This window comes from Mus caroli, unplaced genomic scaffold (assembly GCF_978045245.1).
Source record: "Mus caroli unplaced genomic scaffold, Mus_caroli_1 scaffold_8, whole genome shotgun sequence".
NCBI lineage: Eukaryota > Metazoa > Chordata > Mammalia > Rodentia > Muridae > Mus > Mus caroli.
The window spans coordinates 128,096,072-128,123,280 of NW_028227263.1; the positions used below are offsets into that span (position 1 = coordinate 128,096,072).

At 40.5% G+C, this 27,209-nt stretch overlaps 1 pseudogene; it reads right to left on the minus strand.

Moving 5' to 3' along the window:
- Positions 1–27: 27 nt before the first annotated feature.
- LOC147003487 (oocyte-specific homeobox protein 4-like) lies at positions 28–19,331 on the minus strand (annotated as a pseudogene).
- Positions 19,332–27,209: the final 7,878 nt, after the last annotated feature.

Genomic DNA, 27,209 nt, shown 5'->3' on the forward strand with positions numbered 1-27,209 from the left:
ACAGTGAGAACCGGGAGTCGCCTCTCCTCACCCCGGTGCTGCCAAGGCCACGAGGACCAAGACTCGCAGCTCGGCGTCCCCGAGGTCCACGCAGGCCTCTTGGCCGTGGCCACCGCCCCGCAAAAGCCGGACAGGACGAACCTCCTCTGCTCGGAAATCAGCAACCTTGAGTTAATTTTATAATGAGCCACTTTCCTGAAATAATTTTTCATCTGTAGGTGTTCTTTGGTATAACTTTGGGGGTTGCTTTTGCATCCTATCATATCATATCATCTGAAAATAATGATATTTTGCCTTATTCCTTTCCAATATATATCCCCTTTACCTCTTATTGTTCTCTAACTTCTCTAGCAAGAACTGTGGATGGTATATTGAATAGATAGGCAGAGTTTGGGTAGCCTTGATTGTCCCTGATTTTAGTGGGATTGTTTCATGTGTGTATTTAATTTTATGTTGGCTGTTGGTTTCTTTATGATTGCTTTATGTTTAGTTGTGTGCAATGAATTCCTAATTTCTGTATGACTTATAACAGGAAAAGGTGTTGCATATTTTCAATTGCTTTTAAGGCATCTAAAAATATGACCACATCTAAAAAAAATTGACCACAGTGAATTATGTTTTTAATGCGTTCTTAAATTTGTTCTGAGAGAATTTTATTGAGTAGTTTTGCATTGCTATTCCTAAAAAAAGTCGCTCTGAAGTTTCTTTGTTTGTTGGGTCTTTGTATCATTTAGGTATCACAGTAACTGTGGCTTTGAAAGACTCCAAAACTCCCAAAGGGAGGCACTTACTCAAGCCTCGGGTCAGCCGCGCACCCAAGAAGACACTGAGACCGAACTTAAGATGTATAGAGAGTAAGATTTAATACAGCAATGACAAGAAAGAACATAAAAAGCACATATACCAGATATCTGGGGTCGAAACTCATGCAGCCAGCAAGGTGGTGCAGAGGAGATTCGGCAATTGGCCCAAACTTTTCACAGGCTTTTATAGGAAATAGCCAGGGGAAAAGTACAAGTTTTACGTCACCAAGGTGTTCTGCCAAGGGGCTTTACATAACCAAGGGGTCGTGTCCTATATTTTGGCAATGTACTCGATCTATTGGAACATTCTGGGGTGGTACCAGGAGGCCTCCATCTCAAAAATGTTCTTGGCATAGTCTTCAGTTAGGAGGGGTAGGACTAGGTTTTTTCCAGGAGACCCCTTATCTAAAAAATGTTCTTGGAGCAGTTTCCAATTGGGAGGGGGTACCTTGGGGTAAAAAGTTCAGGAGTGCTCCGGGAACAGTCTCTGGATGGGAGGGGTAAGAGAGTTCAGGAAAAGTTCAGGTGTTCAGTAATTTTCCCTCTTTCAGCTTCATGCAATGAATTAGGTAGTGATCTTTCTTTCTGTTTCTGTTTTGTGGAATAGTTTGAGGAGTATTGGTATTCGTTCTTTTTTGAAGGTCTGGTAGAATTCAGCAATAAAACCATCTGGTCCTGGGATTTCTTTAGCTGACAGGCTTTGAATTTCTACTTCTGTTTCCTCAGGTCTTGTGGAGCTGTTTAGATAGTTTACTTGATGTTGATTAACATTGGTAGGTTGTGCCAGTCTAGAAAATGATCCCATTTCTTCTAGATTTTCCAGTTTTGCTGCATATAGGCCTTAGTAGCAAGATCTCATGATTCATTGAATTTCCTCAGTTTCTGCAATGTCTCACCTTTATGATTTTCTTAACTTGGATACAGTCTCTGTGCTCTTTAGTCGGTTTTGTCAAAAGGTGTATTTATCTGTGATTTTCTCCCAGAACCATGTCCCAGTTTTGTTGATTCTTTGTATCTTTCCCTTACTTTCTTATTTGTTGATTCCAGCCCTGAGGTTTTCCATTTTCTTCCATTTACTGCTCTTAGGTGTGTTTGCTTTTTTTTATAAATATAGCTAAATAGAGAATTAAATAAACCATACCCAGAAACATACAAAGACAAACACACACAGTAAGAGAGAGGGGGGAAGAGAGACAGATAGACAGACAGAAAGGCAGTGACAGAGAAACTGAAATTGTGTCCATTAAACCAACAATTAATGAACTGACCATGGTGCTTACATAATAGGATGTTTCTTATATTTAGTGTTGAACAATCTCTAACTAACCCTTTGGGTGGAACAACAATATGAACTAACCAACACCCCCAGAGCTCTTGTCTCTAGCTGCATATGTAGCAGAAGGTGTCTTAGTCGGTCATCATTGGGAAGACAGGCCCCTTGATCTTGCACACTTTACATGCCCCAATACAGGGGAATGCCAGGACCAAGAAGTGGAAGTGTGTGTGTAGGGGAGCAGGGCAGGGGGAGGGTATAGGCCACTTTCAGGATAGCATTTGAAATGTAAATAAAGAAAATATCTAATAAAAATAAAAAAATAAAAAATTCTCAATAAAATCGTCACAAACTGAATCCAAGAACACATCAAAATGATGATCCCTCATGATCAAGTAGGCTTCATCCCAGGGATGCAGGGATGGTTTACTATAAGGAAATCCATCAATATAATCCACTATATAAACAAACTCAAAACAAAAACCACATGAACATCTTGTTAGATGCTGAGAAAGCATTTGACATAATCCAACACCCATCCATGATAAAACTCTAGGAAAGTTCAGGAATTCAAGACCCATATCTAACAATAATAAAAGCAATATACAGCAAACCAGTAGTCACCATAAAACTAAATGGAAAGAAACTTGAAGCAATCCCACTACAATCAGGGAGTAGACTAGGCGGCCTACTTTCTCCCTACCTATTCAATGTAGTACTGAAAGCCTAGCCAGAGCAATTAGACAACAGAAGGGCACCAAATTGATACTAATTGGAAAAGAAGAAGTCAAAATATCACTATTGCAGATGATATGATAGTATATACAAGTGACCCTAAAAATTCCACCAGAGAACACCTTAACCTGATACACAGCTTCAGTGAAGTTGCTGGATATAAAATTAACTCAAACAAATCAGTGGCCTTTCTCTACACAAAGGATAAACAGGCTGAGAAGGAAATTAGGGAAACAACACCCTTCACATTAGTCACAAAAAATATAAAATACCTTGGTGTGACGCTAAATAAGGATGTGAAATATCTGTATGATAAGAACTTCAAGTCTCTATAGATAGAAATCGTAGAAGATCTCAGAAGATGGAAAGAGCTCCCTTGCTCATGGATTGGAGTGATCAATATAGTAAATATGGCTATCTTGCCAAAAGCAATGTACAGATTCAATGCAATCCCCTTCAAAATTCCAACTCAATTCTTCACAGAGTTAGAAAGGGCAATTTGCAAATTCATCTAGAATAACAAAAACCCTAGGATAACAAAAACTATTCTCAACAATAAAAGAACCTCTGGTGGAATCACCATGCCTGACCTCAAGCTGTCCTACAGAGCAACTGTGGTAAAACTGCATGGTACTTGTATAGTGACAGATAGGTAGATCAATGGAATAGAATTGAAGATGAAGAAATGAACCCACACACCTATGGTCACTTGATCTTTGATAAAGGAGCTAAAACAATCGATTGGAAAAAGACATTATTTTCAATGAATTGTGCTGGCTTAACTGACTGTTATCATGTTGCAGAATGTGAAATGACCCATTCTCATCTCCTTGCACAAAGCTCAAGTCTAAGTGGATCAAGAAACTCCACCTAAAACTAGAGACAGGGAAACTTATAGAGGACAAAGTGGGAGGAAAACCATGAAGATATTGGTACAGAATAAAAAATTCCTGAACAGAAGAACAGCTGTGGCTGGTGCAGTATGATCGAAAATTGACAAATGGGATCTGATAAAATTGCAAAGCTTCTGTAATGAAAAGACACTGCCAATAAGACAAAAAGGCCACCAACATCTTGGGAAAGGATTTTTACTAATCCCAAATCCGATAGGATTATCCAATATCCAATATATACAAAGAACTGAAGAAGCTGAACTCCCAAAATATCAAATAACCCCATTTAAAAATGGGGCAGAGAGCTAAACAAAGAATTCTCAACTGAGGAATACCGATTGCCTGAGACGTACCTGAAAAAAATGTTCAACATCCTTAATCATTAGAGATATGCATATCAAGACAACCCTGAGATTCTACCCCACGCCTGTCAGAATGGCTAAGATCAAAATTTAGGTGACAGCAGATGCTGGCGAGAATGTAGAGAAAGAGGAACACTCCTCCATTGCTGGTGGGATTGTAAGCTTGTACAACCAATCTTGAAATCAGTTTGGCGGTTCCTTAGAAAATTGGATATAGTAATACCTGAAGATCCAGAAATACCTCTCCTGGCCATGTACCCAAATGGTGTTCCAACTGGTAATAAGGACACATGCTCCAGTATGTTTCTAGCAGCCTTATTTATAATAGCCAGGAGGTGGAAAGAAGCAAGAGATCCATCAACAGAGGAATGAATACTGAAAATGTGGTACATATACACAATTGAGTACTGCTCAGCTACTAAAAACAATGAATTTAGGAAATTCTTTGGCAAATGGATGGGTCTGGCGCATATCATCCTGAGTGAGGTAACCCAATCACAAAAGAACTCACACAATATGCACTCACTGATAAATGCATATTAGCCTAGGAACTTAGACCACACAAGGGACAATTTGCAAAACACATGAAACTCAAGAAGAAGGAAGAACAAAGTGTGGATACTTCGTTCCTTCTTAGAATGGGGAACAAAATACAAATGGAAGGAGTTACAGAGACAAAGTTCAGAGCTGAGATGGACGGAAGGACCATGCAGAGTCTGCCCTGACCGGGGATCCATCCCATAATCAACCACCAAACCCAGACACTATTGCATATGGCAGCAATATTTTGCTGACAGGACCCTGTCTCTTGTGATGCTATGCCAGTGCCTGACAAATACAGAAGCAGATGCTCACACTCATTTATTGGATAGGATACAGGGCCCCCAATGAAGGAGCTAGAGAAAGTACCCAAGGAGCTAAAGGGTCTGCAACACTATAGTTCGAACAACAATATGAACTCACCAGTAGCCCCCAGAGCTTGTGTCTCTAGTTGGGTATGTCATAGAGAATGGCCTAATTAGCTACCAATGGGACAAGAGGCCATTGGTATTGAGAAGATTATATGCTCCAGGACAAGGGAGTGGTAGTGGATAGGTTGGGGAGCAGGGTGGTGGAAGGTTAGAGGGGACTTTTGGGAAGGCATTTGAAATGTAAATTAAGAAAATATCTAATAAAAGAGGCTCCTGCCTCTTCAGAGACAAGCAGGTCTCCAAACAATGGATTTGAAGGCTTATTCACCAAAAAGAAAGAAGAGTGGAAGTGTGCTGTTTATTCTGTACAAAATGAGAGCTCTTCCCTAAAATGTGTGGCTTGTGAAGCCTCCAAGCCATCTCTTAAGCCACATTAAGCTCATTCAGCTTTTACAGTGGGCTCAAAGTCACAGTCAAATGAATCTGCAGGAAGTCAAGTGGGAACAGAATTCAAAAGTAACTTTCCTGAGAAGAATTTTAAAGTTGGCATTTCAGAGAAGAAATTTAAATTTGGGCATGTGGATCCAGAAAAACCACCTTCCTTTGCCTTTCAGGGTGGCTCTAATACAGAATTTAAGTCAATCAAGGATTGATATATTGGAGAGATCAGGAAATCAAGGCCCATTCCTAAACATCCTAGAAGCAAATTACTGCAAATGAACATCCAATAGCAAATTAAATGTAGAGATATTTGAAACAATCACTTAAATCAGGGACAAGACAAGGATGCACACTCTTCCCATATATATTCAATATAGTACTCAAATTCTAACTAGAGCATTAAGACAATATAAAGGGATCAAGGGGATGGCAAAGAAGAATTAAAGGTATCACTGATTGTAGACTATATAAGTGTGTCCATGAGTGACCCCAAAAATACTATCAGAGAACTACTACATCTGATAAACAGCAAAGGGACTGAATGTGAAATTAACTCAAATAAATCATTAGCTTTCCTTATACCAATGATAAACAGGCTGAGAAAGTATTTAGGAAACAACACCCTTCACACTAGCCACAAATAATATAAAATCTTAGGGTAACTCTAACCAAACAAATGCAAGATCTATATGAAAATGACATCAAGTCTCTCAAGAAAGAAATCGAAAAAGATCTCAAAAAATGAGAGTTCTCCCATGCTCACACATTGGCAGAATTAATATAGTAAAACTGGTCATCCTACTAAAAGCAATCTACAGATTCAATGCAACCTCCCAAAAAATCCTGACACAATTCTTCCAAAACATCTAAAGAGAAATTCTCAAATTCATCTGGAAAGCCAAAAATCTACAATAGCAAAAATAATTCTTTTTTGTTTGTTTGTTTTTTCAAGACAGGGTGCCTTTTGTAGCCCTGGCTGTCCTGGAACTCACTCTGTAGACCAGGCTGGCCTCAAACTTAGAAATCTGCCTGCCTCTGCCTCCCAAGTGCTGAAATTAATGGTGTGTGCCACCAAGCCAGGCTACAAAAATACTTCTTAGAAATTAAAGAAATCCGGGCATGGTAGCACATGCCTTTAATCCCAGCAATCAGGAGGCAGAGGCAGGCTAATTTCTGAGTTCAAGCTCAGCCTGGTATAAAATGTGAGTTCCAGGATAACCAGGGACATAGAGAGAAACCCAGTCTCGGGAAAAAAAAAAAGAAATTAAAGAACTTCTGGGGGAATCAACACCCTTGACCTCAAGCTAGACTACACTGAAATAGTGATAAAAACAACTGTATGGTGTTGGGACAGAGATAGCCATGTTGAAAAATGAAATAGAATTGAAGATGCAGAATAAAGCCACATCCTTATGGACACTTGATCTTTGAGAAAGAAACCAAAAATATACAATGGAAAAAAGAAATCACCTTCTATAAATGGTCCTGGTGTAACTAGCAGTCTGTACACTTAATAATGAATATAGAGACATATTAGACACAGTACACAAAGCTCAATTCTAAGTGGATGAAGGACCTAAACATAACACCAGACACAAGAAATCTAATCTAATAGAAAAGAAAGTGAGAAAGAGCCTTGAACTCATTGTCACAGGAGGAAATTTTCTAAACAGAAATCCAAAATGGGATCTCTTCAAACAGGAAAGCTTCTATAAGTCAAAGGACATAGACAATAGGTAAAATCGGACACGTATAGACTGGGAAAAAAATCTTCACTAACCCTACATCCCAGGGAGATAATATCCAAAATATATAAAGAACTCAAGAAGCCAACCACAAAAAAATAAAAAATAAAAAATGGGATATAGAACGAAAATGAGAATTCACAACAGAGGAATCTGAAATGGCTCAGAATCACTTGAAGAAATGTTCAAAGTCATCAGTGATCAGGGAAATGAAAATTATATAGATCTTGAGATTCTACCTTACAATACCCAGAATGGGTAAGATGAAAACCTCAGGTTACCGCACATGTTTGACAAGATGAGAAGAGAAAGGAAGACTCATTATTTGCAAGTGGGATTGCAAACTGGTACAACCACTCTGCAAATCAATCTGGAGATTCCTCAAAAAAATTAGAAATAGATCTACATGTAGACAAGCTATAGCACTCTTGGGCTTACACCAAGAAGATGCCACACTATGCCACAGAGACACATGTTGCACTATGTTCATGGTTTCCTTATTTATGATAGCCAGATGGTGGAAACAACCCGGATATCCAACAAAAGAAGAATAGATATAGAAAATATGGTTCGTTTACACAATGAAATACTACTCAGATATTAAGAACAAGAATATACTGAGTTTGCAGGCTAAAGGGGAGAAATAAAAAGTATCATCCTGAAAGCCATAATTCAAAACCAAAAGGATATGCATTGTATGTACTCACTAATAAGTGGATATTAACCAAAAATATAGAATGCCCAGGATACAATCTACAGAAAGCAAAATTTAGCAACCCAAAGGTCTAAAGTGAGGATAATTCAATACCACTTGGGAGGTAAAAGAAAGCAATCACAGGAGCTAGGACAAAGGGACCTGGGACAGAGGGACCTGTGTGGGAAAGGGGACAGAAAGAGGTAGATGGGGACATGATCAGGTATTGGGTGGGGGGAATAAGAAAGAAGCCCCGAGGGCCAACAAAATAATGGAAACAGGCAACTCTGGGAAGTAGGAAGTAGGGGGACACCCCAGAAAGTAGCCAAGTCCTTTGGGGGGGGGGGTGAGACTCTCAGGTCTCAAAGGGAGGAACCTGAGATGAAATGCCCTACAGTGAGGTGAGGGAATTTGTAAAGCCCACTTCAAGCAGAAAGATAGGACATCAAGTGAGGGATGGGATTACGATCCCACAGCAAAAATCTCTGACCCAGAATTGTTCCTGTCTGAAAGAACTGCAGGGACAAAAAAATGGAAAAGATCCTAAGGAGAAGGAGGTCCAGTGACAGGACCAAATTGGAATTCAGCTCCAGGGGAGGCACCAGAGTCTGCCACTATTACTAAGGCAATGGTGTACCTACGAAAGGGGGCCTGTCATGACTGCACCTGGAAAGACCCAAAAAGCACTTGAAAGAGTCAGGTGCAGATATTTATGCCCAATAATTGACAAAAGCTGCTGACACTTGTGGTTGAATTGGGAAAAAGCTGAAAGAATCTGAGGAGAAGATTGACTCTATAGGAGGGTAGAATTCTCAACTAACTTGTATCCCCAAGTTCTCTCAAAAACCAGGCCACCAGTCAGGAAACATACACCAGCTGATATGAGGCGTTCAACATATACAGGAGAAGACTGCTGGTTCTACACTCAATCAGAGAAGATGTGTCTAATTCTCAAGAGACTAGAGGAACAATGGAGTGGGGATGTCTTCTATGATAGGGGTGTGGCGGGTAAGGTGGGGACATCCTTGTGGAGACAAAAGAAGGAAATATGAGATATGGAACAGTCATGGGGTGATTAGGAGGGATATAAAATCTGGACTATAAAAAGGATTACATAAAGTTTACATTAAAAAGGAATATTATCATAAATATAAAGAGAGAGTCCCAGTTTCTCCTCCTTTCTGCTGGACAATCAGCCACAAAACAACTAATAAAGGGCCATTGAACAGCCAAGATCCAATGGACCCCATTCCACCCACTTCTTCTAAACAAGATCATTCATAACATAATTACCCTGGATATCAAAAGGCTCATTCACCTAACACAGATGCCCACTGTTATTGAACTTCTATACCAAGGACTTAGCCTTATTTGAATCTCCCTATACAGGACCCTCCCACAGGCTCCTCCTTGCATCCTCTCATAGCCAGCATACTTTCACACCCTGGGGCCACACCCAGTCTGTAGCCACACCTTAACACCTAATGGAAACCTGGCCAGATGAAAGACAATTTTTGTTTGCTTTTCTTTCTTTTTTTTCTCTTCTCTTCTTTTCTTCTGAGACAGAGTTTCTCTGTATGAACTGTGCTGTGTGTAAGTCAAACTGAAGACAAGGCTGAACTAGAATTCAAAGGGATGCACCTGCCTGCTCCTTCCCACACAGGCCTAGGATTAACAGTATGTAACAAACAACTGACACATCCTTTGAGATTTATTCCCCTTTCTGGCTCCATCCAGAAAAATATTTTCTTTATATATATTGGATATTAGTCCCCTAACTGATTTAGGATAGGTAAAGTTTCTTTCCCAATCTGTTCATGTTTTTTTTTTTTTTTTGACTTATTGACTGTGTCTTTTGCCTTGCAGAAGCTTTGCAATTTTATGAGGTCTCATTTGTCTATTCTCGATCTTAACAGCACAAGCCATTGCTGATCAATTCAGGATTTTTTTCCCCCTGTACCCATATCTTCGAGGCTTTTTCATACTTTCTCCTCTATATGTTTCAGTGTCTCTGGTTTTATGTGGAGTTCCTTAATCCACTTAGATTTGACCTTAGTACAAAGACATAGGAATGGATCAATTCCCATTCTTCTATGTGATAACTGCCAGTTGTGCCAGCACCATTTGTTGAAAATGCTGTCTTTTTTTCACTGGATGTTTTTTGCTCCCTTGCCAAAGATCAAGTGACCATAGGTGTGTGGTTTCATTTCTGGGTCTTCAAGTCTATTCCATTGGTCTACTTGTCTGTCGCTATACAAGTACCATGCAGTTTTTATAACAATTGCTCTGTAGTACAACTTTAGGTCACCATGGTGAATCCACTGGAGGTGTTTTTAATCTTTGAGCAGAATTTTTGCTATCCTAGGTTTTTTGGTATTCCAGACGAATTTGCAGATTGCCCTTTCTAATTTGTTGAAGAATTGAGTTGGAATTCCAAACACTAGTTCTCTTTATCTTGTACAGATTTTTCTCTGTTTGAACACTTCTTCAGGGAACAGCCTTATATACCTTGTCTGGGCAGGAACCTCAAAGCTCCGCCCACTCTTTGGCTCCTCCCACTCTGTGGACCTGCAAATTCAGTAGATAAACACACCCTTCAGTGCCACTGGGATTTTGGCCCCACCCTAGAGAGTCCTTGTCTTATTGATTGAATTACATTTTTTGTTTTGGTTTGTTTATTTGTAAGTCAGGGTCTGTCACTACAGGAAGTTGTCTTCACAGTCTATAAGGTGTCTAGTTCTCCCAAGAAAACAAATTCTTGCTTATTTAGGGGAAAACTTCCTACAATACATTCTATCAGCCTTGCTGGCGGTATACCTTAATTCAAACTACTCAGGAGTCAGAGGCAGGTCATCTCTGTGACTTCTAAACCGCCTTTCTCTACACAACACTTTACTGGACAAATAGAGCTACACAGAATTAAACAACCTCAAAATTAAAAATTTGTATCTATAAAGATGAATATTGTTTTAATCACATTCTTTCTCCTCCCCACGCTCTTATTCACATGTATACCCATCATACTTCAAAGCATTCTCTTAGCCATTCTGACTGGTGTGAGTTGGAATCTCAGGGTTGTTTTGATTTGCATTTCCCTGATGATTATGGATTTTGAACATTTTTTCAGGTGCTTCTCAGCCATTGGATATTCTTCAGGTGAGAATTCTTTGTTTATCTCTGAGCCCCATTTTTTAATGGGGTTATTTGATTTTCTGGAGTCCACCTTCTTGATTTCTTTATATATATTGGATATTAGTCCCCTATCTGATTTAGGATAGGTAAAGATCCTTTCCCAATCTGTTGGTGGCCTTTTTTGTCTTATTGACTGTGCCTTTTTCCTTGCAGAATCTTTGCAATTTTATGAGGTCTCATTTGTCTATTCTCGATCTTAACAGCACAAATCATTGCTGTTCTATTCAGAATTTTTTTCCCCTGTACCCATATCTTCAAGGCTTTTCCCTACTTTTTCCTCTATATGTTTCAGTGTCTCTGGTTTTATGTGGAATTCCTTAATCCACTTAGATTTGACCTTAGTACAAGGAGATAAGAATGGATCAATTCGCATTCTTCTACATGATAACTGCCAGTTGTGCCAGCACCATTTGTTGAAAATGCTGTCTTTTTTCCACTGGATGTTTTTAGCTCCCTTGTCAAAGATCAAGTGACCATAGGTGTGTGGTTTCATTTCTGGGTCTTTAATTCTTTTCCATTGGTCTATTTGTCTGTTGCTATACCAGTACCATGCAGTTTTTATCACGATTGCTCAGTAGGACAACTTTAGGTCACCATGGTAAATCCACCGGAGGTTTTTTTTTTATCCATGAGCAGAACTTTTGCTATCCTCGTTTTTTTGTTATTCCAGACGAGTTTGCAGATTGCCCTTTCTAATTCGTTGAAGAATTGAGTTGGAATTTTGATGGGGATTGCATTGAGTCTGTAGATTGCTTTTGGCAAGATAGCCATTTTTACTATATTGATCCTGCCAATCCATGAGCATGGGAGATCTTTCCATCTTCTGAGATCTTCTTTAATTTCTTTCTTCAGGGACTTGAAGATCTTATCATACAGATCTTTCACTTCCTTAGTTAGAGTCAGGCCAAGGTATTTTATATTATTTGTGACTATTGAGAAGGGTGTTGTTTCCCTAATTTCTTTCTTAGCCTGTTTATCCTTTGTGTAGAGAAAGGCCATTGACTTTTTTGAGTTACCTTTATATCCAGCTACTTCACCAAAGCTGTTTATCAAGTTTAGGAGTTCTCTGGTAGAATTTTTAGGGTCACTTATATATACTATCATATTATCTGGAAAAAGTGATATTTTGACTTCTTCCTTTCCAATTTGTATCCCCTTGATATCCTTTTGTTGTCGAATTGCTCTGGCTAGGACTTCAAGTACAGTGTTGAATAGGTAGGGAGATAGTGGGCAGCCTTGTCTAGTCCATGATTTTAGTGGGATTGCTTCCAGCTTCTCACCATTTACTTTGATGTTGGCTACTGGTTTGCTGTAGATTGCTTTTTATCATGTTTAGGTATTGGGCTTGAATTCCTGATCTTTCCAAGACTTTTATCCTGAATGGGTGTTGGATTTTGTCAAATGCTTTCTCTGCATATATGGCTAAGATAAAAAAATTCAGGTGACAGCAGATGCTGGCGAGGATGTGGAGAAAGAGGAACACTCCTCCATTGTTGGTGGGATTGCATGCTTGTACAAACACTCTGGAAATCTGTTTGGTGGTTCCTCAGAAAATTGGACATAGTACTACGGGAGGATCCTGCAATACCTCTCCTGGGCATATATACAGAAGATGTTCCAACCAGTAAGAAAGACACATGCTCCACTATGTTCATAGCAGCCTTATTTATAATAGCCAGAAGCTGGAATGAACCCAGATGCCCCTCAACAGAGGAACGGATACAGAAAATGTGGTACATTTACAGGATGGAGTACTACACAGCTACTAAAGACAATGAATTTAAGAAAGTCTTAGGCAAATGGATGGATCTGGAGTGCTGAGTGAGATAATGCCATCACAAAAGAACACATATTGTATACACTCATTGATAAGGGGATATTAGCCCAGAAATTTAGAATACCCAAGATACAACTCGCAAAACATATGAAACTCAAGAAGAAGGAAGACCAAAGTGTGGATACTTAGCTCCTTCTTATAATTTTAAACAAAATACCCATGGATTGATTTACAGTGACAAAGTTCAGAGCAGATCTTGAAGGAATGACCATCCAGAGACTGCCCTACTTGGGGATACACCCCATAAACCACCACCAAACCCAGACACTAGGCAGATGCCAGCAAGAGCCTGCTGACAGGAGCCTGATATAGCTGTTTCCTGTGAGGCTATGCCAGTGCCTGGAAAATACAGAACTGGATGCTCACACTCATATATTGGACTGAGCACAAGATCCCCAATTAAGGAGCAAGAGAAATACCCAGGGAGCTGAAATGGATTGAGTCCCCATAGAAGAAACAACAATATGAACTAATTAGTACTCTCAGAGCTCCTTGGAACTTGTCTTAGTCAGGGTTTCTATTCCTTCACAAACATCATGACCAAGAAACAAGTTGGGTAGGACAGGGTTGATTCGGCTGACACTTCCATACTGCTGTTTATCAGCAAAGGAAGTCAGGCCTGGAACTCAAACAGGGCAGGAAGCAGGAGCTGATGCAGAGGCCATGGAGGGATGTTCTTTACTGGCTTGCTTCCCCTCCCTTGCTCAGCCTGCTCTCTTATAGATCTAAGACTACCATCCCAGAGATGGTCCCACTCACATGGGGCCTTTCCCCTTTGATCACTAATTGAGAAAATGCCTTACAGTTGAATCTCATGGAGGCCCCTGACCAGTGTCTCTAGTTGCATATGTAGCAGAGGATGGTCTAGTAGGCCATCATTGGGAAGAGAGGCTCTTGGTATTGCAAAGACCATATGCCCTAGTACAGGGGAATGCCAGGGCTAGGAAGCAGGAGTTGGTGGGTTGCGGAGCAGGGCAAGGGGAGGCTATAGGGGACTTTTGCGATAGCATTTGAAATGTAAAGGAAGAAAATAGCTACTAAAATTAATTGATTAATTAATAAATACATAAACACATGAATACATAAATTAATAAATGCCAGCAGAGGAATTGAAAAGGTAAAGAGAGGTGCTGGAAGTGTGAGGAGGGAAGGCAGTTTTGCAGAAGATTTTGTTAGCACACAGTTTGTCCAGGAGAAGCAAACCTGTGAATGACAGTAGGCTAGATCAGTTGTTATAATTTAGAGTATGGCATTGTGAAACTTGGAGAAGGGACTGTTTAAGCAATCTTTAAAAAACCAAGGGAGGAACTGTTGGTATAAATGTTTATAAGAAGTGGGCGGGAAACTTGGAGTGGGCAGGGACTTAAGAGAATTGTTCAGTGAAAATAGCCACTTTACAAAAGAGTCCCCCAGGTGGTGCTGGTTTTGAAGATCTGACAGGAGCATAAAGAGCAGCTGAGCCTTGGCACTCTGTAGCTGAGGTGGAGTCCCTGAAGGTAGTCCAGGTGAGGCTACTCGTTAAAATGCAGTCGAGTTTCATCAGAAAACCCCAGCATTTTGGAGATAGCAGTAACCATGGGATGGTTACCCAGAACACCAGCAGCAGTGAGATGGATCCAAGCCAAACCCTAGGAGACAAGCTGTGATGCAGAGGCCAGTGCTGCAGACATTCTAATTGGAAAATTGCATTTAAAGTTGTCTTTTTTACCTTTTATTAAACATAGCTTCTCTTCTCATACAATATACTCAGAAAAGAAATTTCCCTTCCTCTACTCCTCCCACTTCTTTTCCCCTCCTCTTCCAACAGGGTCCACACCATTTCTCTCTCTTACTAAGCTTCTAAGAGGTAATATTAAAAAAAAACAGTAAAATATAGAAGATGAAACAAAAGCTACCATATGGAACTTGGGCCTAACAAGTCAAGAGAAATATTCCTGATAGGAATGTCACAGAAACAATATAAAAAAGCTGGCAGGAATGGAACAAAGTGGCTACAGTTATGCTGGGGGGGGTAGTTTTCAACAACATCTTTTCCCCACTTTATATCAGGCTCACTGTATCTGGTATTATGTTGAGGTCTATAATCCACTTGGACTTGAGTTTCCTGCAGGGTTATAACTATGGATCTACCTTTATTCTTCTACAGGGAGATATCTAGTCTGACAAGCACATGGTGATGTCCACTCACTAGGTGTGAATTGTTATCTTCTTCATCAAAAAATAAGGAATTGATATATGCATGTATTTATGTGCAGGTAGTAAGTTTAATCTAACTGATAAATGTGTCTGTTTTTATGATAATACTCTACTGTTGTTAATAACATAATTCAGTGTGTAGTACATTTTGCTGAAGGTGAGAGCTTCAGCTGTTCTTTTATTATTCAGGAGAGTTTTTCATAGTCTGGGTTATTTGTCTTTCCATAACTAAGTGGAAATTGTCCTCTGAAGATCTGTGAACCATTGTATGGGAATTTGGATGGGGATTGCACTGAATCTATAGATTGCTTTTGGTAGGCTGGCTGAGCATTGGAGAATTTCTATCTTCTGATACCTTCTTCAATATTTTTTCCTGAAGTTTTTATCATAGAATGGTTTTACTTGCTTGGTTAGAATTGCCTCAAGATATTTCATATTATTTGGGGCAATGTTAAAGAGTTTTTGCCTAATTTCCTTCTTAGTCAAATTGTAGTTTGTATAGAGAGGGGCACTGATTTTTCTGGTTAATTTAACACTACAGGTACTCTGCTGAAAGTGTTTATCAATCATAGACATTCACTAGTGCAATTTTTCAAGTCACTTCTGAACATTGTCATATCATTTAAATAAAGGTACTTTGACATACTCCTTCCCCATATGTATCTCCTTGACCTCCTACAAGTGTCTTCTTGCTTAAGCTAAGAACTTCAAGTAATGCATTGAACAGATATGGAGAGAGTGGCAGCCTTGACTTGTTCCCGATTTTAGTGGAATTCTGTCAATGTTATGCCTGGTTCTTCCTCCCAGACTCTTCCTCCCAGAAATAAGTCTCAGATTCAAAAAACATTTTAAAATAGCATGTGTAGGGCTGGAAAATGGCTCTGTGGTTAAGAGCACTGGCTGCTCTTCCAGAGGTCCTGAATCAGTTCCAACAACCACATGGTGGCTCACAACTATCTGTGAAGGGACGTAAGGCTCTCTTCTGGTGTGTCTGAAGACAGCTATAGTGTACTCGTATACATAAAATAAATATTAAAAAAATACCATGCCTATAAATTTTAGCTCCTCTTTGACTAGATCATAGCTTAGATGACTTAATTGTATTACCCTACCTTCTTCTATGTGGTTGATTACCTGTGCTCAGGAACTATGCATCTGTCCTCCCTGACCCCCACATGTTCCTGAAGACAGGTGTATTAACTCACCTGGAAATTCAACACTCAGGAGAAGCAAGAAGATGGCATGAAACACTGTGACAACCAATAATCCATGCTTCCCCTGATGTGAAGAGCAAGAAAGATACTATTGCTTTGATATTGAAGGATGAAGACTCACAGTCAAGAGGAAGGGATATGGAAAGCTCCTGCCATAACACCTATTCATATGCCAACTTACCCCACCTCCCAAGAAAGTAGCATACTAGTTATAGAGGCACTGAAGAGAACACTTAAATGGGTTGGGATACAGAAATGTACCTTCCCACAATGGGTGACTAATGGAAGACGTAGAAGGAGAAGGGGTATATTCTGTTATTGGGAAGTCTATGAAGATTATGTTCCCATACTCCAGTGAGAATACAGATGACAGAAATATGTCCTTTTTATAATTTTTTATTTTTTCACACTTTGGGGAAGGGGAGGGCACAAAGGTTGGTAGACATAGCAGGACAGGGAAATGCGTGCAATCAAGTGCTAACCAATGTAAAAATAGGAGAGAATCAATTTAATTGCTATGTTCAATAAATTACTGTACCCTTTTTGATACATTGAAAATAAGTAACACTAGAGTAATTGAGACATTTTCACAAAATCTTCCTTGAAAGCTTTCTACCTCATGTGTTCAGACAATCAGTCTCCAAATTTAACCCATTCACTTTGGTAGATGGAGAGAGGAGTGCCCCAAACTTCTGGATCAACAGTTCTTAGATGACATCCACAAGTCAGAAGTGCTCAGGGAAGTCAGACAGTGACACTTGGTCTGACACAGAATCCAAGTCACTGAGATGTACAGGGAAGAGCTGGTCTTGTAAAGCAGTCTGGTCTTAAACACCTGTGAGTGTGTATTGAGCAATGGGTCTCCCTTGGATGCCCAAATGTCAAAGCTGTGCTGGTATGTGGAGTTTGGGCTATTTCTGGATCTTGGTCTGCAGCGGGGTGTGCAGATAGTGCACAGACTGATGATTGACAGAGTATACTCTCCCCTGTTGCTGGGTTTCAGTCAGCCTATAGAGACATCATGGCATCACTTAATAAATTCTCATTAATATGAATAATGGACAAGGTTGATTCCGGGTCTGAGAACATACTTGGGCTGAAAGGAGGAGGAAAGCTGATATGAGATGTTCCCTCCCATGTAGAAAATATGGATTCTGAGTCTGGAGATGTACTTGATGGGCTGCATGGAGGAGAACTGAACACAGACTGTCTCTCACCCAAGGTCTCCTGACAGGCAGAGCTTGGCAGAGAGACCGTGCCTTTAGGGCTTTCAGTTTTTTCACAGGAATCCTGGCCATGCATCAAATTTTGCACCGTGTTCTTCTCCCTGTCCTTCCTTGGCTTCTTAGACCTTGTATTCTTTTGATAGTTTTCACAGACCTGATCCATGTTGGAAAAAATGGCCATCTGGTCTAGGGAATTACTCAAGGGGCTGAGTTCAGGAAGAGGGCTCAAAACTGATGGTGTCTGGCACATGGAGAAGGTGGATTCTGAGTTTTGGGTCACACTTGGAGGTCCGAGTTGAGGAGAAAGGCTTAATCCCGAGGGTATGTCACACGGAGATTCAGCAGTGGCTGGTGTAGAAGGTGAGGAAAGAACGTTGGAACAGCCAGACCTTTCACTAGATAGGTGCCCCGTTTCCCTGGAAAGTTCTCTACATTTCTGCCTTTGATGCTCTGAGATAATGTGGCTCTTGCTGGGACACATCTCTACCAACGGTTGATCAATGAGGGAAGAGTTGAATTCCTGGTGAGGGGAGTTCCTTGATGGTCTAAACTCAGGAGGATAGCTGACATCCACATGTCTCTGGCACACAGAATCTGGACTGGCAGCGAAATCAGGAACTTCACCACCACTGCTGGAAGTAGGCCTATAGTGAGGTCCACTTCCAATTCTCAGAGGGAGTTGTGAACTCTTCCGACATTCTTTAGCTCGTCTGTTCTTGAACCAGGTCTGGAAAACAAAGGAGACATCAGAAGAATACCTGATTGCCCCTAACCGGGCCACAGTTTGAAGCCTTTGGATGGGAGGTGTTTTTATAGTAATAGAAACTGCATGAGGCAGAAACAGAGAAGTCTGAGGCTGTAAATCCCTAAGAGATTGTAGTAAGGTAGGATGTATATGACTTGAAACCAAAATCTGGGGAAGATTCAGCTAGTGTGTCCTGTGTCTTAGTAGAAGCTGTGGTGTATGGGTCTCTAAGACCCTGCAGGATAATAATCTTGACTCAAATTGGTACCAGGTTGAAGAAGAATGAGAGGTCCAGCCCTAGAGGCCTGACTATTCACCATTCACAAATCACCAAGGTGCCCTTAGCACATAAGAAACACAGAGTTCAGGTAATTGATCGAGGAAGAGATCCATTTGGTGTTGAACAGAGGGAAAAGAGAGAGGCATACCTGGATCTTGTATTCTGTCACACCAATCAGTAATGCCAGTACCTTCCGTTGTTCCAGGTCTGGGTTCTGGCACTGATGAAAATGTTCTTGCAGCAGACACTTTTGTTCTTTGGAGTACACAGTGCGTTCCTTTCAACACTTTCTTGGAGGCCAGGTTGTTTGTTACAATATTTATCCGACAGCGGCATAGAACCTATGGGAACAGGGAAACCAGAACTCACTGAGGGTCTTGAAAGTATGTGATGACTTGGCTGCCCTGAGAGTCTTCTCAGAGTTGGTAAACCTGGGCCCATTACATCACTTGGTTGCATTCACATATCTGAGTTTCTGGATAGTTCTTGGGACTCTTGCTGATGTAGGTCCCTTTCATGGAGTGAAAGACTTGATTGCAGTGGAGTTTTTGGGGTCACTAGAGGACTCTGACACATTTGAAAAGGTAAGTTCCTTGTAGGCTCTTTAGGCACTAGGGAACTGGTTTCTCTGGGTATATTTGAAGCCATTTGGAATTTAGGATGCAAGGAGGAATCTTTGGACATCTATGTGTTTTGAACTGATTGGAGTATGTTCCTGCACTGGAGACCCTGGAAATAGGAAACACATCAAAAGAGATCGTGAGAGCACCCATTTATACATCATGCCTACACAGCATTTGCCTTGAACTTCTTAGAAAGCAGGAATCAGGATTCCTCAGGTGGCCTCAGTCTTCCTGACCAACTGCCTCTGATTCCCAAAATCAGTATTCTCAGTATTGCAATAAACATGCAATTAGCTCCTGTGTTAATATCACACTGTCAGACCACAAAAGAGGGCAATTGGATGTCATCCACTTAGGTTTAAAGCTAACAGATCCTCTTAATTTCCACTGGTGTTCTCTCTCTCTTCCAACAAGGAGTCAAGGGCCATGGAACAGGCAGCATCGATGTGATCCCATCCCACCCCCATCTCCTACACAAGAGCATTGATGATCTAATTACCCACTATATGATAGGGCTCTTACACCTAACCTAGACCTACCCTAGGATTGAAAATCTTCTCTAGGGACTTGTTTTTTATTGAATCTCGACCCAGGACACCCACATAGGTTCCCCTTTCTTCCCCTCACATCCAGCAGACATTCCTACTATGTGGCCTGACTCGTTGGCAGATATAACTTATGGAAACTTGGACAGGTGGAAGACACCTCTTTTAGACAAGTTTTGTCTGTCTGACTTTGGCTGTCCTACAACTCGATTTCAAGACAAGGATGAAATTGAGCTCTCAGAGATGCACCTGTCTGTGACCAGCCTGTCAAGTTCCTGGAATAAAGGCATGTAACACTGTATTGGACTCATTCTTTGGGGAGTCCTGCCCTCTTTGGTTTCATCCAGAAGAAATTTCTTCTACAATCTTCTGTGACCATCTCAAAAAAATATCTCTTCTCATGCTACTGCCCAAGTTAACCTGCTCATTCCTGCCCACTGTTGTCACCTTGTAATTACCCTCTCTTTTCTTTCTTTCTCTTTCTTTCTTTCTTTCTTTCTTTCTTTCTTTCTTTCTTTCTTTCTTTCTTTCTTTCTTTCTTTCATTCATTCTTTCGTTCTTTCTTTCATTCTTTCTTTCATTCTTTTGGTCATTCTTTCTTTTTTTGTTTTTTTATTCTTTCTCTTTCTCTCTCCTTTTCTTTCTTTCTTAGTTTCTTTCTTTCTTAGTTTCTTTCTTTCTTAGTTTCTTTCTTTCTTTCTTTCTTTCTTTCTTTCTTTCTTTCTTTCTTTCTTTCTTTCTTTCTTTCTTTCTTTCTTTCTTTCTTATTCAAAATTAAGACTGGCCATTGTACATGTTCCTCACTTTCAGAATCCCACTATAATAACAAGCTAGCCCTCAATATCAGAGAGTCCCACTGCCAATGGGTCCAGAGAAGTGGGATAAAGTGTGTGCTCCATATACCCAATATGGTTACCTCTTCTTGTTGAATGAGGACCTGTTTAGTCATAAAGCTGACAAGGTGTCACATTTTCCTGTCAAAATACCACCACCATGACTTATTTTAGCCACCCCAGACCTCACTTTCGTCCCAAGACCACTGGAGATCTTATTGTGTGTTCATCCAAGTCCTGCATGACCTTGTAAAAGGAAATAAATCAGAGAAACCCCACAGTTTAAACCTCCTCTTGTCAAGCCTCTCCATCTAATGATTCAGACTTTCTATACAACAGAGCTCTCAGACCAGTGCCTAGAATTCCGAACAGAGCACCTAGGAGCCTCCTTAAGCTCATTCACAGACTGCTTGAATCCCTGCACCTGACTGATTCTCAGCTCCTAATTTACATATTTCCTGCCTATCAAGCAACCATACAAGCCAAATAGTGTGATCCAAGTTCCCCTTCACTTTCTCTCAGAATTCCACACCATGATACCCCCTTCACACAACAACCTGAAACATTTCATGCAGCCCACTACCTCAACAGCTATCTAGTGGGCTGCTGTATTTTGGCCAATCTGCTATTTGACTTCTATTCAAGGACCTGCACTTACATATCTCTCCAAACTAACTCTTTGGAATCTTTGCACCCTACGAACTTTCAAATCCATTATACGCATTGACATTTGGTGCCACACTGGTTTCAGAGTAACTGCTTAGAGCCCTACTCTTATGGGTATAATTCTACTTGTTTTGTTGTCTTTTGAGTCAGAGTGTCTCTACTAGTACAGGCTGTTCTAGACTTATTGAACATCAAAGGGCTCAGGTCTCTGCTTGGTTGGAACACAAAACCACAGTAGCTGAGCCAGCAACATGGGGTTTTATCTGCCGTCTAGTTCTTTCAACCATGAGCCCTGCATGCCTCGGTTTTCCAGTGTTAACATCTATGGGGAAATATCTGCACTGCTCCTGTCTTTTCTCCACACTGCCTACTCAACTCTGGGGATGTGTTGGACCTCAACTTCCAAACATGTACACCAGCTGCAGAATGATCACAAAAAGCTCTTCATCTGCTAGCTCCCTCTCTCCTCTTTTAGATTAGCCACCCACAACAAACCCAACGTATACAAAATATATTCAGGAAAACACTCACCTGACAAACACCAGTTCTCTTTATCTTGTACAGATTTCTCTCTGTTTGAACACTTCTTAAGGGAACAGCCATATATACCTTGTCTGGGCAGGAACCTCAACGCTCCACGCACTCTTTGGCTCCTTCCAGTCTGTGGACCTTCAAATCAGTAGATAAGCACACCCTTCAGTGCCACTGGGATTTTGGCCCCACCCTAGAGAGTCCTTGTCTTATTGATTGAATTACAATTTTTTTTTGTTTTGTTTATTTGTAAGTCAGGGTCTGTCACTGCAGGAAGCTGTCTTCACAGTCTATAAGTTGTCTAATTCTCCCAAGAAAACAAATTCCTAGCTATTTAGGGGAAAACTTCCTACAATTCATTGTATCAGCCTTGCTGGCGGTATACCTTAATTCAAGGTACTCAAGAGTCAGCGGCAGGTCATCTCTGTGAGTTCTAAGCTGTCTTTCTCTGCATAACACTTTACAGGACAAATAGAGCTAGACAGAATAAAGCAACCTCAAAATTACAAATATGCATCTATAGAGATGAATATTTATGTAATCATATTCTTTCTCCTCCCCACGCTCTTATTCACATGTATACCCATCATACTTCAAAAGCATTCTCTTAGCCATTCTAACTGGTGTGAGGTGGAATCTCAGGGTTGTTTTGATTTGCATTTCCCTGATGATTAAGGATGTTGAACATTTTTTCATGTACTTCTCAGCCATTGGGTATTTCTCAGGTGAGAATTCTTTGTTTAGCTCTGAGCCCTATTTTTTAATGGGGTATTAGATTTTTCTGGAGTCCACCTTCTTGAGTTCTATATATATATTGGATATTAGACCCCTATCTGATTTAGGATAGGTAAAGATCCTTTCCCAATTTGTTGGTGGCCTTTTTTGTCTTATTGACTGTGTCTTTTGCCTTGCAGAAACTTTGCAATTTTATGAGGTCTCATTTGTTGATTCTTGATCTTACAGCACAAGCCATTGATTGCTGTTCTATTCAGAATTTTTTCCCCTGTACCCATATCTTTGAGACTTTTCCCTACTTTCCCCTCTATAAGTTTCAGTGTCTCTTGTTTTATGTGGAGTTCCTTAATCCACTTAGATTTGACTTAGTACAAGGAGATAGGCATGGATCAATTTGCATTCTTCTACATGATAACTGCGAGTTGTGCCAACATCATTTGTTTAAAATGCTGTCTTTTTTCCACTGGATCATTTTTACTCCCTTGTTAAAGATCAAGTGACTATAGGTGTGTGGTTTCATTTATGGGTCTTCAATTCTATTCCGTTGGTCTACTTGTCTGTCGCTATACCAGTACCATGCAGTTTTTTTCACAATTGACCTGTTACTTTAGGTCAGGCATGGTGATTACACTGGAGGTTTTTTTTTTATCCTTGAGCCGAATTTTTGCTATCCTAGGTTTTTTGTTATTCCAGATGAATTTGGAGATTGCCCTTTCTAATTTGTGGAAGAATTGAGTTGGAATTTGGATGGGGATTGCATTGATCTGTAGATTGCTTTTGGCAAGATAGACATTTTTACTATATTGATCCTGCCAATCCATGAGCATGGGTGATCTTTCCATCATCTGAGATCTTCTTTAATTTCTTTCTTCAGAGACTTGAAATTCTTATCATACAGATCTTTCACTTCCTTAGATAGAGTCAGGCCAAGGTATTTTATATTATTTGTGACTATTGCTAAGTTTGTTTTTTCACTAATTTCTTTCTCAGCATTTTTATAATTTGTGTAGAGAAAGGCCATAGACTTGTTTAAGTTAATTTTATATCCAGCTACTTCACCAAAGCTGTTTATCAAGTTTAGGAGTTCTCTGGTGGAATTTTTAGGGTCACTTATATATACTATCATATCATCTGGAAAAAGTGATATTTTGACTTCTTCCTTTCCAATTTGTATCCCCTTGATCTCCTTTTGTTCTCAAAATGCTCTGGCTAGGACTTCAAGTACAATGTTGAATAGGTAGGGAGAAAGTGGGCAGCCTTGACTAGTCCCCAATTTTAGTGGGATTGCTTCCAGCTTCTGACCATTTACTTTGAAGTTGGCTACTGGTTTGCTGTAGATTGCTTTTAATCATGTTTAGGTATGGGCCTTGAATTCCTGATCTTTCCAAGACATTTATCATGAATTGGTGTTGGATTTTGTCAAATGTTTTCTCTGCATCCATGGCTAAGATCAAAAATTCAGGTGACAGCAGATTCTGGCCAGGATGTGGAGAAAGAGGAACACTCCTACATTGTTGGTGGGATTGTAAGCTTGTACAACCACTCTGGAAATCATCCCGTCGGTTCCTCAGAAAATTGGACATAGTACTACTGGAGGATCCTGCCATACCTCTCCTGGGCATATATCCAGAAGATGTTCCAACCAGTAAGAAGGACACATGCTCCACTATGTTCATAGCAGCCTTATTTATAATAGCCAGAAGCTGGAAAGAATCCAGATGCCCCTCAAAGAGGAATGGATACAGGAAATGTGGTACATTTACAAAATGGAGTACTACGCAACTACTTAAGATAATGAATTTAAGAAATTCTTAGGCAAATGGATGGATCTGGAGGATATCATGCTGAGTGAGATAATGCAGTCACAAAAGAACACATATGGTATACACTCATTGATAAGGGGATATTATCCCAGATATTTAGAATACCCAAGATACAACTTGCAAAAAATATGAAAATCAAGAAGAAGTAATACCAAAGTGTGGATACTTAGCTCCTTCTTATAATTTTAAACGAAATACCCATGGATTGAGTTACATTGACAAAGTTCAGAGCAGATCTTGAAGGAATGACCATCCAGAGACTGCCCTACTTGGGGATACACCCCATAAACCACCACCAAACCCAGACACTAGGCAGATGCCAGCAAGAGCCTGCTGACACGAGCCTGATATAGCTGTTTCCTGTGAGGCTATGCCAGTGCCTGGCAAATACAGAAGTGGATGCTCACAGTCATCCATTGGACTGAGCACAAGTTCCCCAATTTAGGAGCAAGAGAAATACCCAGTGAGCTGAAGGGGACTGAATCCCCATAGAAGAAACAACAATTTGAACTAATTAGTACTCTCATGGATCCTTGGAACTTGCCTTTGTCTGGGTTTCTATTCTTTCACAAACATCATGACCAAGAAACAACTTGGGGAGGAGAGGGTTCATTCGGATAACATTGATATGTACCAGAAGATGTTCCAACTGGCAAGAAGGACACATGCTCAACTATGTTCATAGCAGCCTTATTTGTAATAGCCCGAAGCTGGAAAGAACCTAGATGCCCCTCAACAGAGGAATGGATACAGAAAATGTGGTACATTTACACAATGGTGTATTACTCAGCTATTTAAAATAAAGAATTTATGAAATTCCTAGGCAAATGGATGGACTTGGAAGGCATCATCCTGAGTGAGGTAATCCAATCACAAAAGAACTCACATGGCATGTACTCACTGATGAGTGGATATTAGCCCAGAAACTTATAATGCCCAAGATACAAGGTACAATTTGCAAAACACATGAAACTCACGAAGAACGAAGATGAAATTGTGGATATTTTGCTCCTTCTTAGAATTGAGAACCAAACACCCATGGAAGGAGTTACAGAGAGAAAGATTGGAGCTGATCGGAAAGGATGGACCATCTAGAGACTGCCATACCTGGGGATCCATCCCATAATCACCCCCCAAACGCTGACACCATTGCACCCACTAGCAAGATGTTGCTGAAAGGAACCTGATATAGCTGTCTCTTGTGAGGCTATGCTGGGGCCTAGTAATCATAGAAGTGGATGCTCACAGTCAGCTATTGGATGGATCACAGGGCCCAGTGGAGGAGCTAGAGAAAGTACCCAAGGAGCTAAAGGGGTCTGCAATCCTATAGGTGGAACAACAATATGAACTAACCAGTACCCCCTGGAACTCCTGTCTCTAGCTGCATATGAACCTAAAGATGACTTAGTTGGCCATCAGTGGAAAGAGGGGCCTATTAGTTTTGCAAACTTTATATGCCTCAGTACATGGGAACGCCAGGGCCAAGAAGTGGGAGTGGGTGGGAGGGGAGTTGAGGGAGGGGAGTGGTGGGGAGGGGAGTGGGACTGAGGGTTTGGGGACTTTTGGGTTATGATTGGAAATGTAAATGTAGAAAATACCTAATTATTAAAAAATAAAGAAAACGTTGAATAAAACCTATATAAAAATTAAATGAACACAGGAAGAAAGAGAGAGAGAGGATAGAAGGAAGGAAGGAAGGAAGAAAGGAAGGAGAGAAACAAGAAAGAAAGATTCTTTTGGAGAATAGATATTCAGAATTGAAATGCCATCTTGTTGGATTTTTTCTTTGAGGTGTATAAGGTTTTTTTTTTTTTTGATTTTTAATATTTTTATTACATATTTTCCTCAATTACATTTCCAATGCTATCCCAAAAGTCCCCCATAGCGCCCCCCACTTCCCTACCCACCCATTCGCATTCTTTTGGCCCTGGCATTCCCCTATATTGGGGCATATAAAGTTTGCAAGTCCAATGGGCCTCTCTTTCCATTGATGGCCGACTAGGCCATCTTTCGATACATATACAGCTAGAGACAAGAGCTCCGGGGTTCTGGTTAGTACATCATGTTGTTCCAAAAATAGGGTTGCAGATCCATTTAGCTCCTTGGGTACTTTCTCTAGCTTCTCCATTGGGAGCCCTGTGATACATCCAATAGCTGACTGTGAACATCCACTCCTGCGTTTGCTAGGCCCCGGCATCGTCTCACAAGAGACAGCTATATTTGGGTCCTTTCAGCAAAATCTTGCTAGTGTATGCAATGGTGTCAGCGTTTAGAAGCTGATTATGGGATGGATCCCTGGATACGGCAATCTCTAAATGGTCCATCCTTTCATCACAGCTACGAACTTTGTCTCTGTAACTCCTTCCCTGGGTGTTTTGTTCCCAATTATAAGAAGGTGGACAGTGTCCACACTTTGGTCTTCATTCTTCTTGAGTTTCATGCGTTTATCAAATTGTATCTTATATCTTGGGTTTCCTAAGTTTTGGGCTAATATCCACTTATCAGTGAATACATATTGTGTGAGTTCTTTTGTGATTGTGTTACTTCACTCAAGATGATGCCCTCCAGGTCCATCCATTTGGCTAGGAATTTCATAAATTCATTCTTTTTAATAGCTGAGTAGTACTCCATTGTGTAAATGTACCATAATTTCTGTATCCATTCCTCTGTTGAGGGACATCTGGGTTCTTTCCAGCTTCTGGCTATTATAAATAGGGCTGCTATGAACATAGTGGAGCATGTGTCCTTTTTACCGGTTGGGACATCTTCTGGATATATGCCCAGGAGAGGTATTGCTGGATCCTCCGGTAGTACTATGTCCAATTTTCTGAGGAACCGCCAGACTGATTTCCAGAGTGGTTGTACAAGCTTGCAATCCCACCAACAATGGAGGAGTGTTCCTCTTT